The sequence below is a fragment of the Lepidochelys kempii genome, chromosome 1, assembly GCF_965140285.1.
Source record: "Lepidochelys kempii isolate rLepKem1 chromosome 1, rLepKem1.hap1, whole genome shotgun sequence".
Classification (NCBI taxonomy): domain Eukaryota; kingdom Metazoa; phylum Chordata; order Testudines; family Cheloniidae; genus Lepidochelys; species Lepidochelys kempii.
In genome coordinates this window covers 140,168,667-140,182,937 of record NC_136380.1, presented here as the reverse complement: position 1 = coordinate 140,182,937, position 14,271 = coordinate 140,168,667, and positions in this window count along the sequence as shown.

The following is a 14,271-nucleotide window of genomic DNA, read 5'->3' as shown; positions in this document are numbered from 1 at the left end:
AGAGCCTGTGGCTTTGTTTTGGTTTTGGTTCCTTTCTGGGGAAGGGGGAAGTTAGACTCTTCGCGTTTTTCCAGGCTGGGGATTTAATTAATGAGAGAATTTATAGTAACATTTCTAAATAAATAAACCAGATTGAGGTCGGGGACCTGTGACGCTGCAGCAGGCATGCACTCAAAGGGGGCAGCGGCTGCGGCTTGCAGCCAGCGCCGTGCAAGCCAAGCTCCTGTTCCTGCCTTGGGAAGGCAACGAAGGTGTCTCGCAGACTTCCCCATAGTGCAGCGGGTCTCTCTAGCGGTGACACTGCGCCGTGCAGAGAGGGCTTGCCAAAAAATGAACATGAGGGCCGGGGACTGGGCTGGATGGTCTCTCCAGGTCCCGTCCAGTTTCCTGATTCTATGAACACACTTTGTATTCGGGTCTTGCTGCAAAGGGTTTGAAATTGACTCATTTTTCCTTTAAAACAACCTTTGCAAAACGTTTGTCATCAAAATCTGAAACCGGATTGTTTAGTTGATCAAACACAGGGTTTCCGGGAAAGGAAATAGCTTGACAACATTTTCAAGAATGTTTTAGATAAAAAGAAAAACGATTAAAAAGTCTCTTTTTCAAAAGGCAAATGTCTAATAATGAAAAAAGAATTACTGCAATGTCTGTTACTTTTCAGAAAAAAATGGGTTTTTAAAAAAGATAATTTTCAGTAAACAGTAGTTCAAAATTTTTTGGCCAGCTCTAATAGTGACTCACCTCTCCTCCTATTTGACTTCCTTTTGTAAATTCCCAGGGACACCTACAGCAAGAGTTTATTTGTCAAAGAATTATTAGGAAAGCATTTAATGCATTTCATTTTCTGTTAGTGTACTTTTGCAGCTGGTAATAAGGAGGAGAGCCATCATCATATGACCAACTAGCCATCTGTGGCATAAGTGCTTTGTAGACAACTGCTAAGCCATAGACCACAGATTATGTTCTGTGTCATAAGGAGCAATCCTAGCACTGGAAAATATACCAGTGAACCATTCTTCCCTGGAGAATATACCAGAGGGAATTATCTATGGGAATATCTATGGGAAGAAGCCTAGCATGAGAGGAAGGGTGATCTTGGGCCTGATTCTCCTCTGTCTTGCACCTTGTGTGTCATTTACACCTATGCCAAGTGTGTATCAGACACAACCATTCTGATTTGGTAGCACTTTAAACCCTCTTTGCACGGGTATAAATATCTATACAAAGGCTAAAGCAGTGGCATGGGAGTCAGGCGGTCTGGGTTCTACTCCCAGCTTTTCTACAGACATTCACTGAGTATTACTTCAGATAAGTTTGTAAGGCCAAAAGGGCTTACGGATTCTGGGTGGCCAGCTGAGGCTTTGCTTTTTAATAGTGCTTAGCACCGATAGCCTCCATGTAGGGCCAGATTCTGATAATATCAGTCACATTGAGTAACACCTCATTTCTTGAGTGATCCCCAATGAGGTCAACAGGAATATTTGTGGATTCAAGTGCTAATAAACGTGAATAAAGTAGGCAGAGTCAAGCAAAATAAACAGAAGTTACAAGTGGTCAGCACCTTTGAAAAATCAGTTCCAAAGCAATTCAAATTGGGTACCCAAAGTCAGCGCCAGCTGATAAATATTTGGGCTTTAGCCTCTGTGCACTTTAGTTTCCCCATCTGTAAACTGGGGTAATAATACTTTCAGTAGTGTAGTCAAGGGTAAACTCAGATAAACTGAGGTTACCCACTTCTCAGTTGGGGACTGTGGAATTTATCTTCTCATTTGGGGAATATGAAGTTGAGTTTAGGTTAGTTTACCCAATTTTTTTTTTAACCACCACTGAATACTTCCCTCAATGGGGTGTCGTGAAGCTAAATCCATTTACATTTGTAAGGTGGTCAGATACTGTGATGACGAGCACTATAAAACATTATGTGGATAAATAAACACAGGAGAACAGATCATAGGGTGCAATCTTGAACTGTTCCCTCCTCCTGTAGTAGAATGGCTGGAGTAGACATGTCTGATCCTCTTTTCATGGTGTGAATCTGGACTGGATTTAATGGAATTGCCAGTGTGAGTGTAAATCAGGCCTGATGTGTCCTAAGAGGTCTTTTCCATCTCTGGTTTCTATGGACCCTCCTCTTTTGTCCTTATCTGAGCAAAAATTCAAGGAGTTCAGTGACAGTTTTGCTCAGTAAAGGACCACAAAATTTGTCCCCTATGATTCTGTGATTCAGACCTCTACAAAGTTAATGTATACTGCTGGGTACAGAACTGATGAGAGATTCCCAGTTTCACTGAGTATATTTTGATTCTGTAACCCAGGAGACAATAGTGAATAGAAACACTGATGCATGCTGCATGGGGAGTGTGCAGCATTATCAGGAAGCGAGGGAAACAGACGGAGAGAGTAGCATCCTGTGCCTCCTCTAAAGAAGGGATGAGTGTTTCTGAGTACTGGTAGCTGCTGTGATAATAACAGTTCTGCTGCTGCCACCACCCACACACAGACTTCTGCTGCTGAATGCAAATAGCCTCATTGTGACACATGGCGGGGAACACTGAGGTCAGCACAGTAGGTAATTGGTGATATCATCACTGATGGGAAGAAGGCTTCATCCCACCTGCATTATCTAACATAGGTCTCCGCCAGAGAACTGCAGGGCCAGGGCAGTGTTCATGCTACTGTGCTTGTGTCACTTCAGCGAAGGGTCAGCATAGTTGATCCAAGACATAAAGCTAGTTTGTACAGCTTTAAACACCTTTGATTTTATATCCATGTCAATTCACCTGTTCTCAAATATTCCATTGTCTGAATGCTTGGGAAAAGTGCAATTCCCATCATACGTTGTGTCTCCATTTTCCTTTGTGTGTATGGAATTGTTTTTACCTTTGATTTTATCTGCATACAACAAAATCAATACAATATTAAATAAGAGAAACAGAGACTTAAAATCTGGACCATCTCAAATTACATTGGACTGATATTTTTGCATTTAACTTTATTTATAAAAATGCTCCTACATGTTGTATGCAGTGTTGTTGCAGCTGTGTGATCTCAGGATATTACAGAGACAAGGTGGGTGAGGTAGTATCTTTTATTGGACCAACTTCTGTTGGCAGGGGCGGCAGGTTTATATAATTTTTGGTGGTGCCCAGAACGGGTTCAAGTCCTGCCCCACCCCACACCTGCCTAAGGCTCTGGGAGGGAGTTTGGGTGTGAGAGGTGCCGTGTGAGGGGTGAGGGATCGGGCTCTGGGAGGGAGTTTGGGTGTGGGCTCTTGGCTGGGGCAAGAGGTTGGGGTGCAGGGCAGGGTGCGGGCTTTCAGAGGGAGTTTGGGGGCAGGCTCTGGGCTGGGGCAGGGGGTTGGGATGTGGGGGGCGGGCTTTGGGAGGGAGTTTGGGTGTCGTGGGAAGGTTCTGGGCTGGGGCAGGGGGTTGGGGTGTGGGAGAGGGTGTGCGGGACTGACTCTGGGAGGGAGTTTGGGTGCGGGGTATGGAATCTGGGCTGGGGCAGGGGGTTGGGGTGCGGGCTTTGGGAGGGAGTCTGGGGGCAGGCTCTGGGCTGGGGCAGGGATGTGGGAGAGGGTGTGGGGGCGGACTCTGGGAGGGAGTTTGGTGTGGGCTCTGGGCTGGGGCAGGGGGTTGGGGTGCAGGAGGGAGTGCAGGGGGCGGGCTCTGGGAGGGAGTTTGGGCGCAGGGGGCGGGCTCTGGGCTGGGGCAGGGGGTTGGGGTGCAGGAGGGTTGCGGAGGCCGGGCTCTGGGAGGAAGTTTGGGTGTGGGCTCTGGGCTGAGGCAGGGGGTTTGGATGTGGCACTTACCTCGGGCAGCTCCCAAAAGCAACCTGCACCCCGCTCTGGCAGCAGCTCCTAGATGGGGAGGCCGGAGGGGTCTCCACGCACGGCTGCCCGCAGGCACCACCCCCACAGCTCCCATTGGCCACAGCTGGCAGAGTTGGCGCTCAGGGCAGGGGCAGCGCATGGAGACACCACCCCCTGCAGGGGCCGCAGGGACATGCCAGCCACTTCCAGAAGCAGAGCGGGCGGGCCGGAAGTAGTAACACCAATACTATCCTTCCTCTAAAAGTCAACGACAATCATACCTAATTAATAGGGCTTTAGGCCCTGATCCAAAGCAGGAGTCTTTCCACTGACTTCAACAGGCTTTAGAGAAGGCTCTCACTGTCTTCAGTTTTCAGAGTGGCAGCCGTGTTAGTCTGTGTCAGCAAAAACAACGAGGAGTCCTTGTGGCACCTTAGAGACTAACAAATTTATTTGGGCATAAGCTTTCATGGGCTAGAACCCACTTCATCGGATGAATGGAGTGAAAATACAGGAGCAGGTATAAATACATGAAAGGACATGGGGTTGCTTTACGAAGTGTGAGAACAATGGACTGCAATTTAAATTGTCTGATAGTGACTTTTAACGGAAGGATACTATGAGGTAGAACTTTTAGCAAAGGAAGGCTTCTTACGGTGGTTTATTTTTTGGTTCAAGATTTTACAAGTAGTCAGCAGATAAATAGCTGCATAGGTCAAATGTGCTGCTTCTTCTAGATTAAGTCATTGCTGCTCTCAATCCTTTGCTCTTTGTGGGCTTAGAAAACATAACCAGGGCTGTTTTCTAAGCAAGACAGTTTTGAGAAAAACAAATATCACCAAGTGTTTATGGTGGGAAAAAATGAAGGGGGAAATATACTATATACACACTATACACGTCGTGCCTTTTAAATAAATTGGTTAGTCTCTAAGGTGCCACTAGTACTCCTTTTCTTTTTGCGAATAGAGACTAACCCGGCTGCTACTCTGAAACCTTTTAAATACTGTTCCTCTTGATATCTTCTCTAGGATGGAGCTTTGATGACTGTAGTAGTGTATGGCTGGCTTGATTGTATTTGGTAAAACCATAAGAGCTAAGGAGAGTAATGTGCTTAATCAGGCATTGCTCAAGTTAATCTCACTCATTCTCAGAAAGCTGTGTGTGCACTAGGTACCCATTCTTGAAAGACAAAAGAAGAGATGCAGTTCAAGATGGAGAACATCCTGCTGTCTCTTCTTTTCTGCTACAAAGGTATGCACTGTACCTACTTGCAGGCACTTTTGGCTGTTTGTATTTATATTTCTTGTTTCACTCACCCCTCCTTATTCTGTCATTGGCCGTGGGGTAGAGAGTGAGCTCTTCTGTAAGTGCTATTGGAGACATAATAATTTGTGTAAAGGAAAAATTTTAGAACCAATGTAATTTATGTACACTTGCATTTGAGAGAGAGAGAGTGAGAGAGAGAGAGAATATTTCTCATAGTTCTCTGAATACCAAATAATTGCCGTTTTAAAAAATTGACATATAATTTGCCAAAATATAAATTTGGACAGGAGACTGTAATGATTCTTAATCAGGGAGTAAATAATACTTATTTGAAAAATGAGGTACTGTATAATATGAAGGAGCTGGTCTCTCATGAATCAAACCTTTTGATTAAGTGAAGGTTGGTTGTGACCCTTGACAGCATAATATTGCATTTCTGATTATACAAATCCTCATTTCCCCAAAGATTTTTCAGAGGTTTCCAGAACTTGCTGGAAAATCAGAGTTGTAGTGGAAAGGTTTCAAAAGAACTACTCTACTGAATAAAAAAATAGATATCTGAAGAAAATTTGAAAATTATTTACTGATTTTGAAATTTTAAGTTTAAGTTTAAGGAAACCATCAATAATAGGAGTTTAATAAGAGTTGCCAAAAGCCAGAAAATGTAGGGGGTCACAGCTACCCTCCATCTATCCTTAATTAACCCCATTGTGCCTAGGTATTACCAGTGTTAGCTACAAGGAGATACATTTATAGACTCATTTGAAATTCTGATCCCATTGGAATCAAAGGCAAAACGCCCATTAATTTCACCCCATAATATCTAACCACATTAAGGATCACAGAATTTCAGAAGTCAGAATATCGGACAATCCAATTCATCCCCCTGAGAATACAAAATTGTTTCTTCCAGTATATTTTTTATTGTTTTGTCTAGTCTAGTTTTTAAAGTCCGAAACCTATTCATATCCATGTCCTTTATTTTAGCCTAATGCATCTTGTGATCAGGAAAGTTTTCCCAAATTAGTCCTGTCTTAATTTCATCCTATTATTCCTTGTTATAGCTCAGAGTATCTCATACAATAATTTGGTTCCCTTCAGATATTTGTACATTGTTATGATATCCCATATCTCTCCTGTCTTCGTTTGCATGTAGCTGACTTGTCAGCCTTCAAATTTCCTGGAACTTATGGGTTTAAGCCAAACCTATTTAGCATTACTTGACTGGATGTGGAGGGGCTTTATTGTAATGTGTTTCTATTTTCCTATGAATCCCAGCACTGTTTCGTTTTGATTGGGCACCCACATTTCTGGATAGAGGTGCAAAAAATTACTTGTGCCATCACTTTCCAAACGTTGCTTTCCGTATTTCCTGTTTTTTTCTCTTTCCTCACGGAAGTGCCTTCTATACTACACATTTACCTCCTGTACATTAAAATGACTGCGTTCCAGTCTTTTATCCCAGTCTCTTAGAATTCCTATCGGTTTCTCCATGTAGCTTACAACATCAAGAAGGTGGCATCAGGTCAATCACGTAAGCTATGAGCAGTTATCCTGTACTAACCAGTTTAGTTGTTCTCTTCAGTTTTACATGCACCTTTTGGTTGGTTCTTATATTTGCAGTGGGCCCTACCAAAGCAGCAGCAGATGTTGCTATGGCAAGCTCTTGTGACTAGTGCCTGAGCAGCTGCTGGTCCCAAATCCATATAGAGATAAAGTGCACACTGAGCTTTCTATTGACACAAATATGTTTTAACGCATTGAATGTGACATGCTTATTCTGCATTCTTCTGTCAGTGTCAGTATATGCATGGAAAAATGAACTCATCCCTATAGTTAAAAAAATGAGCCTCTTCTGTATCAGCTGTGGGTTTAACAACAGCAACATTCAAATCCCATTAAGGGCCACCTTAAGTTATACCCAGGCTACCCCAATATATCTAGTGGCGGCAATATACCTTATGACCACCAATACTCAGGAAGAATGGTGTGAATTTCAAGATCAGAGCTGCTCAACATTTCTCAGATGAAAAAAAATTCATTAAAAAGGACCTTTTTTAAAAGCAAAAAAAAAAAAAGTTTCGACAAACTGTTTTTGAAATTATTTGTTTTTTGCAAATCCTTTTCACAATACTTTTTTATTGAAACATGTATCAAAATCATTACTGAAAACATCAAAAACATCAAAATTGCAGTTTTTTCCATTTACCAAAACATTGTAATAATCATTTTGATAGTGGTTTTTGATAACATTTTTTATTTAAAAAATGATTGACTTTTCACACATAAAAATAAAAAAAAAACCCTAGAACTCTAAAGTGGATCCATTTTGGGTGTTGTGAAACAGAAACAATTTAAAAACTTTGAAGTCTTTCATCATTTTTCATTTTTGATCATCTTCTAATTAAGATGCATCAGAGGTGAAATCCTTGTCCCACTGAATTCAATTGCAGTTTTTGACTTCAATGCGGCCAGGATTTCAATCCAGATGTCTAAGTTTCCTAATACATATTTGTGTCCTGCCTACCCCAGGTCACAAAATGTGATGTTTATATTATTATTTTCTACTTTGTGTTAAAGGGAAAGGACAGGGAACATTGCAATCAGTGCAGATGGTGATGAGAAATCTATTCCCAGCAGGTTTAAAGATCAGAGAGAAGTTTAAAACAAAATAGCATCTCTCTCTTCTTGGGGAAGTAGCTGGTTCAGGAGATGGCTAATGAGATACTGACCTTTCACCATTTATGTCTCTGGCTCAAATCCTGCCCTGGTTGGTAGTTACTGAAATGAGCTGGTAGCCTCAGCCCAGGAGATACACATAGCTGCATCACAACTGGCTCCCTTTTGGCTGTGGAGAAAGCGCATGAATAAAGTTAGGGTGGGGACCGGGAGTGAAAATGCGCAAGATCTGCAACTGCACTGAGGGGGACACATCAACAGGATAGCAGATAGGAGAACAGGTCCCCCTTATGTCCCACAGCAGCTCTGTTGATGTCTGTTGGCAGTCTCTGTAGACCAGCCAAGTGATGCATTGGTGTGAAGACTTCAGGTCAAATTTTGAAAGGGGCCTTGAAACTTAGGAGCTGAAGTCCCATTTTCAAAAGCAAACTAGGCCCTGAGGGACAGATTCTCAAAGGTCATTAAGTGCTTTCAGATGCCGATAGGCACCTAGTAGGATCTTCAAAAGCACCTAGGTGCCTAACTCCCACTGAAAGCAACTTTGTTCAAATCTGCCCCATACACAAGTTACACATGATACACATTCAGTGGAATTCACCCCTGTGTGGAGGAACAGACCAAGACCTCTGCTTCACTTAAGTTCCAGTAAAGCCCTATTTAGAGGTTATAAGTGGCAAAGGTAAGTTTGCTGGGTCCCTCTGCACAGGGGGTGAAATCCTGGACTGACTGACCACTAAATGCCTAAGTCCCTTTTGAAAAATGGGACACAAGCTCCTAAATCAATTTGGCAGTTTTGAAATTTTTGTCTTGAGTTACTATATTGCAAGCATTTGAACCCTGCAGCTCAGGGCTAAGGCACACAAAATGTACATTGCTGCTGTGCGTGCTGCTTTTGTAGCACCCAAGGAATACGCCCTGGGAAAATATGAGAACCTGACTGAATCTGGTTGCTAAACCTGAACAGAAGGGTCCCCGTAACACGATTCATCCCAGGAGCAGATGGCTAGCTAGTGTAAATCAGTGACTGAATGAAATCAGTGGAGTGTGTCCAATTTACATAAGCTGAGCATCTGGCCCAAAGAGCACATTTTACAGCTGAAACGTCAAAGGACTGAAATATTTGACAAATGGCTGCCAGAGGATTATTGCACACAAAAGGTGAGAACCTGTGCAGAGGGCCAGCAAGAGGCCTATGCACTTAAATGCCATTAAATACTAAGGGTGAAATCCTGGCCCCAGTGAAGTCAATGGCAAAACAATGGATTTCAACGGTCCCAGGATTTCACCCCAGCACACTTGCCCTTTGCCACTTATGTCCTCGAGAAAGGTTGGCCCTCTGCACAGGGGTGAATTGCACTGAACATGTATCAGTGTGATGTTGTATATTTATATAGCATCACTTATCCCCAAAGATCCTAAGGCGTTCATTAGATTTCTACAGCACCAATGGAATGAATTCACCTTTGGTAGAGAGGTTAGCAGGTAACCAGGACTGCAAGATATGAGGGGAGAGAAATTATAAAGAATTGCATTTAATACTGTAATTACAGCAGAGGTATTTGCATTTTTATAGTATTACTTATTCCACAGATACCAAATTAGTCTTAAATTTTGGATTATATCTTATTTATTACATTCATTGTATAAACTACTACATAAATATTTTATACGTTTCTATTTTTTAAAACCCAGATACTCCTTAGTCTTGTTGAAAAATTTGATGTACATTTCAATGGTTTTATAATTTCAGGAACTCATTTGTAAGTATAACACAGCCAAGCACGTGTGAACATCTCAAATATTATCACTTAAGGATGGGAGACATCAAAAGTATGGAAAATATACAGATGTCTTAGGCCTAATTCTGCTTTCATTTGTACCTGTGCTACCCCCCGCCGCCCACTGATGTCAGGGTGCTGAGTATTTAATTTACTGTGTGCAAAATAGCAAACAGACCCAAAGGTTGTTTTTCTTTTCAGTAAACACAAACAGCAGAATACTAAGGAATACATTTGGATGGACTTTTACCCATCTGCATAATTATGACTTCTACTAACTTCTCTATAGAAAAGTAGTATGGGCTGGGGTAATAAGCACTGAGTCGGGGAAGTCTCAGATTCTAATCTTGCCTCTGCCACTGATGCTTTGTATGGCTTTGGGTAATTCACTTCAGCTTTCTATTCCAGTTTCCCTACCTACAAATTGTGTATGATAGTACTTACCTGTGGTCCGTGTACCTCGGAGTGGGGCTTAAGAGGATAAAATAAATAATATCTGTATAGTGTCTTGACCCTTTCAAGTGCTAAGTGTTGTATTAAAAAACTCGATTGAATATTTTTTTATATATTGTGACATTAAAGAGACACTATCAACTTGAAACCAAGTCAGATTCAGAAAATGAATTAGAAGTAGTTTTAGGTACATCACCTATTTCTTTAGTTTTCCTGTCAGTTTTTTGTAGTTTTTGTCATATTTTTTCATTTTAACATGTTTTTCTTTGCCCTGTTACTGTGTGAAATGACTCACAAAAACAAGAGGGGTAACTAACTAACTTACTTGATTATACCGGTGAAACAATTAAATCGATTGTGCCCAAAATATTGCCAAAGACACAAACTATAAAAAGAGAAAATATGATTTACTAATTTCTCTCTTTATGGTCTACTTTGCTGTTATCTACACAAATAATAGGCAAAATATTTCCAAGCAGAAATGCAATTTTTAGTTTGACGATGTTCATTTAAAGAAGCAAATAAACAAAAATAAACATTCTCCACATGTCTGTGTTTACAATATTTTGATTTACTTGAGTTTATTTGGTCATATAACATGATCTATTTTAATCATGTTTTGTATAATCTAAAAAGGGTTCACTGTTTCATAAATAGATCTCGCATATGTTATTACATCTGTCTTAAAACATAATCACTCTTGAAAGTATGCTCTAGCATTCTTCCAGTGTCGGAGATCCAATAGGCACTGCCAGAAGTGATCTTAGTATTATCCCTGTTCTTTAAATTTTGTCAATTCTGTTCTTTTCCTTTGACTGAAAATTTGTTTCCTCTTAACAGTATCATTTTAGACCACGCTAAGCTATATGCCTTCCTTCACCAATTAACTCTTTTTTTTTCTAATAACTATTAGAAATTTTATGAGAGGCTGCAACTATCTGCTCCTTTCATTAAATATGCTGGGTTTTTTATATACCACATGGCAGTTTACCTCTCTTGTACCTGACCTAACCCAACTTGCCTTGATCTCCAGTTAATTGCTTTTAGTCATGTGACAATCTTCAGTGTAAATTTTTTTTAAAAGCTAGATGTTGGGTCTGCAGTGTAAATGCTGCCCAAAATTAACTTTACTTGTCAAAGATCTACGCACTGTGATTTCTCCAGTTACAAAAGAAAGTTATCCAGAACGTTCAGGGCCGATAAGGTAAGGTGTAGAAGGGGTGATCTGAAACCCCGCCTGGAGCTGAGCCAGCAGTTTTTGCAGAGTCTCAGCTATGGTGCACAGAAGATTATCAATTTGTAATTATTAAGTCTGGTCATAGTGCTTTACAGAACGTAGAATAAGACATAGTTCTTGCCTTGAAGACTGTACAATCTAGATCTAAACCAGACAAGACACGGGACCACAGTACAGAAAAGGGAGGGGGTGGAGGTGGAGAGCAGGGATTGGTGAGTCTACCCTGAGCTGAAGGCTAAAAGTGTGGGGAGAGCAGGACTGCTCAACCAGAGGGACAGTGCCCCAAGGCGGGCTACCTGGTGCTATCCAGTAGGTCACAACAACTCACAACTAGGAGCCAGCAGGAATGAGGACAGGGAAGAGACGCTCTCCTTCCTGAGGCTGCTCCTTTTCTGTACCACCCCCTCCCAGCCCCAACCCAATCCAATGCTGTGCCTCATGCCTAACCCTCCCATTCGCTCAGTGTTCAGCTCTAGGGCAAGAGCACTTCAAGAGGCCATGGCACAAAAATGGCCACACAAGCAACTGACTGTAAGCCTCCAGCACCCCCAAATAAAGCCAGTAGAGACATAGAAAACTGGTGTTGGTGGTTCTTTTCACAAGAATTCATATGACCTGAAATATGACACCAACATCACTTCTTTTTTGTGTCTAATTCCAGAGTAAATTTTAGAGCTGGTAACAAACAAGAACATTTTTCACAAAAAACTTTTTGCCAGCAAAATTATCCCCTTTTCACAGAAAACTTCTGGAATTCAACATTTTTCATCAAGTTTTATAGCTGGTAAAAAACAGTGACAACTTTTTTTGCAAATGACTATTTTTTCACTGAAAAAAATTTAGAATTTGATTTTTTTTTAGGCAAACATTTTGGCAAAAAAAATGTCCCATTTTAGCTGAAAACTTTTGAATTTTGAAAATTTCCAACCAGCTTGAATAAAATCCTAACTTCTTCTTATTGAGCTCTTGCTTTTACAGTTCTTGAATTACCTATGAACTGATCAACTACTCACCACAGGCTAAACCTTGTTCTCACTGAATCTCACTCTGACTTCAAAGGGCCCAGGATTTTCCCCATAAAAATAGAAAGAATGTATAATAATCCATTTAGATAAGTTATTAGAGAATTATAAAGTCAGAAGATATTCAACACTACATTATTTAGATAGGGCCAAAGCCACCAAGTTTATATCTGGATCTAAACACCCCCAAGATTTGGAGTTCTTAGCTCCGGCAGGGGGGTTGGTTTGTCCCATTCTAGAGAGTGGTCAGTGAGGCATCAAATGCAGACATCCTCAGTGCTTGTGGATGTTCAGACCTAGGGTTTTGATTTAGGCCCAGCTCTAGAGTTACTAGCAAGTAGGCATGCCTCATTGCTTACCAAAATGGACGTCATATGCAGCAGAAAGGACTGAGCCTTCAACTCCTTACTGAGGCAAAGCTACTCATTCTACCCAATGGTATTTTTTACTGAGTTAGGAGTACGAACTCTGGGATTTACCCAAATGCAAACACCTCCAAATGAAATAAAAACTAAAATCACTTTGTGCCCTGTTTGCTGAAAGAACTTAGCGTCTCTGGTTTTATTTCTGTAATTCAGTGACCCAAAGTGCACCAAACTGAATACACCTCCTCAGCATTTGTGTAAACATGTTCTGTGCTGCTAATGACCTGATCTGAACATTTATTTTCACTGTATTAAAGGCAGTAAAGTACCGTAAAAAGTGGATACGAAACACAATGTATCATTAGAACCAAAATATGAAGGGACTTCAATGTTCTATTCTCACCTTGATCATATTACTTGCATTTCAGTAATTTGTGCTGAAAGAAGTTAAAGCATTTGAATTGCATAATTCAGCTTTTTTTATCATGAATTTATTCTTTACAAAGGGCCAAAATCCAGAGGTCTCTACTTTATATTTAGTCATTTTTTCTAAGTCTGTGCTCATCCAAATTCCAATTATAGTCAGTTTAAGTTGTGCCACTGAATTCAGTGGAAGCAGGGTAGGGCTTGTGGCCCACACAGCTCTCAGCTGTACCTGATTGTAAGGTGCATCATTCATTTTAGACCCAAATTTACCTCTATTCCACATAAATCTGGTATTGTCCTGTTTATTGTTGTAAATTGCTGACATCAGAAATGCTGACTCAGGGGACTGAGGTTAAAACAGATGTTCCGTATTTTTTAAAAACATCCATTGTATAGTTTTCAAACTCTCACCTCTGTCATTGTGTTCTTTGTTGTGTTCTTCATTTGAGGGTGTTGATGCATACTTGCTAAGCCATTGGCACATCTGAGAGGAGTCTACATTTCAGCAATGGATAAACTGATCCTTGTCAATAGTTTGTATTTCAATTGATTATGACTGTGAAGCATTTTGGAAATATGATGTGATGAAAGTTGCTATATACATGTAAGACATTATTAACTATTAGTATTATTTAAACCTTGCTGGGTTCAGCTATGGCCCAGTGTAGGAATGAACAACCTGTAATTAGAGTTCAGTGAACAATTCACAGAAAGTAATTTGTTTGATAGAAAGAGCCTCTTTTACTGCTCAAAGAACATGTGCTTGCAGATTTCTAGTTCCTCATTCAAATTTATTCACTTTTTTTCTACTCTATGGCTTGATCATCAGCAGTTTGCCAGTTCACTGCAGGTATTGGACACTGGACATTTGACATTCAAGTTGTGTTGGTTAGTTTTCGCAGTCACATGGTACTTTTTGCTATTTCTTATTGGACAAGCAAATCTGATAGAGCCCTATTGAATTCCCATTAAAGTCAATAGACAGGGTCCTATTGATTTCAGTGGGAGATGGAGCAGGCCTGTAATCAGGAAGAGTGCTTGAAGAAGCCACAGTTTAGGAGGAGGCATAAGATAAACAAGGTAAGAGAATTTTAGAAAACTGTAAATCTTCCCTTTATCGGCCACAGTGGTCTTGTCTGAGGTACCACTGTTAGAAAACAACTAGTCTGCTGTATAATATTGATTGGTGGGGGTCAGTTTCAATTTCATTTTCTTTCATTGTAGTTGCACA